Source organism: Neolamprologus multifasciatus, chromosome 12 (genome assembly GCF_963576455.1).
Source record: "Neolamprologus multifasciatus chromosome 12, fNeoMul1.2, whole genome shotgun sequence".
In the NCBI taxonomy this organism is placed as follows: Eukaryota; Metazoa; Chordata; class Actinopteri; order Cichliformes; family Cichlidae; genus Neolamprologus; species Neolamprologus multifasciatus.
In genome coordinates this window covers 36,805,770-36,811,975 of record NC_140450.1, presented here as the reverse complement: position 1 = coordinate 36,811,975, position 6,206 = coordinate 36,805,770, and the positions used below count along the sequence as shown (strand labels likewise).

The following is a 6,206-nucleotide window of genomic DNA, read 5'->3' as shown; positions in this document are numbered from 1 at the left end:
GGCAGAGAGCTGAGTGTTTGAGACCTCTCCGAAGGTCTCCTCTGGCTGTCTCTCCATTTGTCAAACTTGGCATCTTTATACACCATCTGAGCCCAAAACGTCAAATGTTGCTTGAAAAGTTACTTCCTCTGTTAGGCCGTCGTAAATTTGGTACCTTTTAGGAAGGAAGCATGTAGAACATAAAGGACATGGACACCCGCCTGCTGTTTAAGGGCTTTAATTTATGCCTGTTTCCATGGCAACTATCTCCTTGGTCTTTGCTAAAGCAGTCACCTGACAGGGGTCCATTAGCAACTGTGTCTTCTGCCTGTTAAGGAAATGCATGTGTATCAGTGCATATAGGGTGCTAGTGTAAACAGGGCATCTGTCAGACTGTCTGCCACCTTTAAGCGAAGCTCAAAGTCTGCTCACACAGGAAGTTCCTGAAGAATCGTTTGTCTTCACGCTGAAGTCTGGAGTCGGCACAAACCTGCTTAAGGTCAAAACTAAAAGGAGCCAAGTTTACAGTGTCACCAGCCTAAAATCCTGTTAACCACGACGCATGCAGCACATTACAGACTCAGAGATGATCAGGTCTTATTTGGTGTTTTTGCTCTCGTTTACCTGGGAATAAAATGCTGTTACAATAATTATGTTTGCTGCAACCGAGAGGCAAGCTGCCAACCAGAGATGGGCAGTAACGCGTTACAAGTAATGCGCTACTGTAATCCGATTACTTTTTCGAGTAATGAGTAAAGTAAGGGATTACTATCGCAAAAAAGGTTACTGTTACTTTCCCGTAGGAACGCTGCGTTACTGCGTTACTAAAACCGTGATTTTTTGCGAGAATGTCTCATGACAGTGACGTAAGCGAGTGCGACGTTCGTGACAACAGCTGTGTGCAGATCAACAATGGATCATATATCGAGTGCAGAGAGAGTATGAGCGTGCAGCGTTTAAAGCGTGGAAGTACTGACCTTACTTTGAGTTTGATTCCATAAAAAGTGACAAAAACATTAGTGTCCGTTGTGCGTGGGAAGAAAACTTCTTTTTACAGCGAAAAAACCCCTAAACTTCCAAACAAGCACCGAGTAGCTACGACGTAATGGGAAACTCACAGAGAAACTCGCGGATTCTTCCACTGACCGCGGCACACCTGCACCAGGGTAACCCTCCGCCTACCCCACTCCTGCTTTACAGGTGAAAATAGAGCAACAGGACCGCTAGTCTTTGACTTTATTTATTTTCTGCTGTGTTTTACTTGCATCTATTTGAAAGACTGAGTGTAAACACACAAAATATTTTATTTCATGTGCAGAAAATAGGTTTAAATGTTAAACTAATTTCTTCCAGTCAGTGAATGTTGCAGATAATTAAATGTTTGCTTGATGCATAAAGTTAAAAGATTAAAACTAATAAAACAAGTTTTAAAAAGAGACTTTTCCATTTGATTACATTTTGTATGATGATTATGTAGAAAAAGTAGAATTGGGCTGAAAGATCTATCACTTTATCACCTATTCAGGCTGTAAATCGTGTTTTTAAAAAGTAACTAAGTAACTAATTACTTTTGAAAATAAGTAATTGGTAAAGTAACAGGATTACTTTTGGGGGCAGTAATCAGTAATTAGTTACTGATTACTTTTTTCAAGTAACTTGACCAACACTGTTGCCAGCTACCACAGCTATAACTGATTGCTTCAATATGTCCATGCACGTATCCAGAAGAGACGTAACTTTGCTACTGGGAACTGTGGTTTGATCCAGAACTGGGGCTTGCTGCTGGGCAGGGTTAAGCCTGATGAGTGTTAAGAGATTACAAAGCTTGCACACACTCCAAACTGAAAGACAAAATAGGATCTTTGACATTTCCTTCCAAAACACATCTGACATCATTTTTCTGTCCATAACAATGACTCCAGTCTCTTTAACTGGGACGTTGGTGGCAGGATTAAAACCAACTGGTTGAAGTGAATGGAGGCTGGTTTTGTAAACAGACAGATTCTTAGAGAATCCTTTCTGAGCTCTCTCCTCATTCACTCTAACACTCACACCACGACAGATCCATCAGAGACCTTCCCGTGAGTCGACCTGCTCCACCTCCTGAGCTACAGCCAGTGTTGGTTGGAGACTTTGAGACTGGTGGTGATCTCTATGCCAGACTCTTCAGCCACTCCAATTAAGGGAAATGTGGGGAGGAGTAAAACTCAAATGAGTTCAAATCACACCTTTAAACTTTCATTTATGTAACAGAAAATGTTACGAGGTGGTAATTCAAATATTTCATAAATAGCCTGTTAGCCTGTTAGCCCGTTAGCCTGTTAGCCCGTTAGCCTGTTAGCCCGTTAGCCTGTTAGCCCGTTAGCCTGTTAGCAGTGCTGACGATGATGTTTCCCTTTTAGGGGAAAGCTGTTGATTTTATTAACACAGGTTCACATACAAATAGCAGCTTCACCAACGTTTGCATGCGAGCTTATTTGATCATAAAGCTCACAGGGAACGCAGAAAACAGATGCTCAAATTAATTCCATCTGTGAGAAAAGACACAGATAACTATGTTGGTGTGCTTCGCTCCCACTGTTTCTTAAAGAGCCACACGTGTTCTTCATGTGTTCACAGAGTGTGATGTTAGATAAAGAACCAGTCCACTTACTGGTGGCACTGGGGCAGCTGTGGTTGTACTGCTGGCTCTGTTCGAGGTTTGTGTGTCCTCCTCGTAGCTCCGGGGTTCCTCCTGGGGGCTCAGGCTTCCTCCCCAACTGTTAGAAATGTTTTGCTCCTTTCTAAAATTGGCATTTATAAATTGCTCGTTGGATAAAGAATGCTCAAACACACATAGTGTGTGTTAGGGTCCCAGGGTTTCTGCATGTTGTCATTTCCTGGGTGTAACAGTCTGTCTTGTGTTTGGTTGTTTGTGGACATGAGTGATCGTTTTCTTTAGCATTTATTTGGTCCTGTTTATATTCTTCTTCCTGTGTTTGTTCCCCGTGTGCGGGTCTCTGTGTTTCATGCGTCTCAGTATCCACTTCCTGTTTCACTCTCCTGTCTCGTGCACGTCGTGTTCATTTCCTTTCCTTGTTACTCCTGATTGGCTCCCGCTGTTTCCCTTCACCCTGCTGCATGTCTCAGTCGTCTGTGTTTGTCAGAGTGCTGTTTAGTTCCCTGGTCTTTGCTCCCTGCCGCTGGTTGAGTTTAGTTAGTGTTGAATGTGTTTCCGGTTGCCATTTTTCATCAGCTTTTGTTTACCTGCAGCTTCCTCTCTGTGTCCACGTTTGGGTCGTCCTTCACTCATCAAACACAACAACACGGTATGAAAATGCTCGTGCTGACAGTTGTGTAAACAGTCATCCTGGAGCACGTTATTAACGGCACTACATCCTGTTGGTTCACCAGCGTCTGTGCACGATGTCTTCATGTTTCGTCTCTACACATTCGTTCGTACCAGAACACCACAGCTACAGGCTTCTCCTGTGTCGCTGTGCTGCTCGTGTACTTTCCTCTGACCTGCTGTGAACGCTGCAGATCCTGCTGAGAAAATCATATTTCAGCGTTTATTTGGAGTTTGTTACTGGGCTCTTCAAATCAGATTTACAGCTGCATTTACAAACACAGCAATGTCATGTCTGATTGAATATTTTGCCTCTCAATAAAACTATTTCACACCGTTACGTTTAGTGTATTACCATAATTATAATATTACAGCTTAAATGCCAAATCACAACTGTGTGGAGAAAAAAAACAAAGTGCTGTTCCACATGAGAGAAGCTTGATTTACCTGCATCAGCAGCCTTAATCAGCACAGATATTACATCTCGGACATCTCAGCTTGACCATGAAGTCCTTCAGCTGCTCCAGTTCCTGCAGCTTATTGTGTCTTTGCTCTAATGAACTCCACATATGGGTCAATGAGGGCCAACAGATCCAACTGCTACAGTTTAGATATAGTTACTGACTGTTACTGTAAATAGTAACCTGGGATATATTCTGCAGTCTGTCAGGTACTCTCCACCACAGAAGAAGAAGCAGGCCACCTTCCCCACCTCAGCTGCAGGCTCGCAGTGTGGCTCACAGGCTGTACAGCAGGGAAGAGATTCACAGAGCCTCCACCTCCAAAAACAACACCTCACAGTTCCTCGCCAACTGAGCTCAGTCTGAGTCTTTTCTTTCTTTTTTAACTATAACACTCTTTTTTTTGGGGGGGGGGGGGGGGGTTAGAAGAATGAAAATAGGACTCGTGTGTGAACGAGAGGGGGCAGGTGCAAAGGTGAGGAACAGAGCTGGTGACGGTGGAGAAGTTTAAGTTCCTGGAGTCGAGCATCTAGAGGAACAGCAAGAGAAGTGCAGTGAGTGTCGGGAGGATTCGTGATGGCAGCATATCGAGACCTGCTATGATGTTTGCTTCAGAGACAACAGGACAGAAGGTCGAGCTGAAGATGCTCAGACTGTCGTTGGGAGCGAGCAGCATGGACAGGATTAGAAATGATGGAGGTTCAAATCGTCTGGACACGTGCAGACGAGGGAGAGGATATACTGGACGAAGGATGATGGAGATGGAGCTGCCAGGCAGGAGGGAAAGAGGAAGATCATAGAGGAGGCTCTTGTAGTGAAGGACATGCAGGTGCTTGGTGCAACAGGATCCAGGGACAGGGTCCCATACAAGCATCACTCCATTCACATTAAATGTATCCATAAAAGTAGAAAATTTATTTCTACTAAAATAAAATAAAAAATATTTACTTTAATTAAAAATACATCATTTAGAGATGCAACAACTACTCAGTTAATCAGCTGATGAGTCCCATCATATCTTCTGACCACCACCACCAAAGTGCTCATGCTGGGGCTGTCTAAATGCTGGAGTTTTCTCTGTGTTATTGGACAATCTTAACTTTAGAGCGCGAGGAGGCAGCTGTTGTTTTGGTGCAGTGTAAATAAAACTGAACCTGTGTTTTTAGGCTAAAAACCTTCTATATAATTATTAAACTCTGACACGCGTGCCTCTTGTCCCTTTGCTCTCCTTATCCCTGGCCGGTTGCAGTACATGCTGTCCCACCATGAGCCAGGATCTGATAAAAGCAGTGCTGTTCCATCAGGACAAGCAAACAGTGCTGGTCTAGTGAAAATAAAAACAGACATCAATCAAACAAAGTGAAAGAAATCTCTCTCCTTTCATGTCAAACAACATTCTGTCAAAGCGTCTGTTTGCAGCTTTACATCGTTGCCACCTTGTGGCCACCCACGGTCGCTGAAAGCATGTTTGTCTTGGATCCCATTGGAAACTGTAGCCGTCTCCATTTTATGGGCATATTTGTCTCCCATTAACAAAGGCTTGAGCTTGTCAGGCTGAGGAGCTTTTTCTGGCTGTTTGCACATTCACATTGTGGAAAAAGCTCTGGTCTTTGACGGGAGACTGATGGACGATTAGCATGCTAGACAGGCTCCCACTGGCTCTGCTTTCACTGCTCTCAGATCAGTTACGAGTCACACTTTGTGTGGAAACAGAGCTCCTAACAGAAGTTTTCTCTTAACCAACACGTGCGATACAGAAGCAGAATGGAAAGGTTTTAATAAGTCGCTTCAGTATGTTACCAAAGAAATCAACTGGAACAGGCTCAGCCGGGTTTCTGTGTGCAGCCAAAGCTTCAGTTTCCATCATTATTCTTAGATTCTGACAGTCAACCAAAGCGCTCAAGCATTTTAATTCTTTGAACTGACTTTATAAAAAATATATTTTAACATACTTAAATCATAATTTAGGCCTGTGTTTCCAAACTCATCACATTCACAGATGTGTGGTTGTCGCAGCCTCCGCCTTCCTGTAAAGGTCACAGTGTGCGTTTGGTTAAAAGGTGGTTCTTCCTTCCCACTGTCGCCAGCGCACACTGATTATTGCAGTTATGTCTCTAATATTACGGACAACTTACCCTGCAAATAACCCAACGTGACTTTGCTGCTGGTGTGAATTTGTATATAAATAAAAGTGAAAATTGAGACTTATTAATGGAAAATGAAACATCAAACAGTTTGTTAATGGTTTCATGGTTTTCAGTCATTTCAGAGGAAATCCATCACCACTAAATCCATTTATTTACACTGATGTGATTTTAACTTCTCAGCGCCTTTCAATGATCTCAGTGTTTGTTTACTGTTCAAAGAGTAATTTCCCATCATACATGTTATTAATAGAGACTCTCAAGCCCCTGTGCAGCCTCCTGCACCTGCTGCAG

The 6,206-nt window shown here is 43.1% G+C and overlaps 1 long non-coding RNA gene across 1 annotated transcript in view; it reads right to left on the bottom strand.

The window, feature by feature from the left end:
* Nucleotides 1-850: 850 nt before the first annotated feature.
* Nucleotides 851-6,206, bottom strand: part of LOC146507487 (uncharacterized) — an 8,922-nt gene continuing 3,566 nt past the window's right edge. Inside the window, exon 2 of the long non-coding RNA XR_014877315.1 lies at nt 851-6,206. This exon is cut by the window's right edge and continues 967 nt beyond it. This is a non-coding gene — a long non-coding RNA (uncharacterized LOC146507487).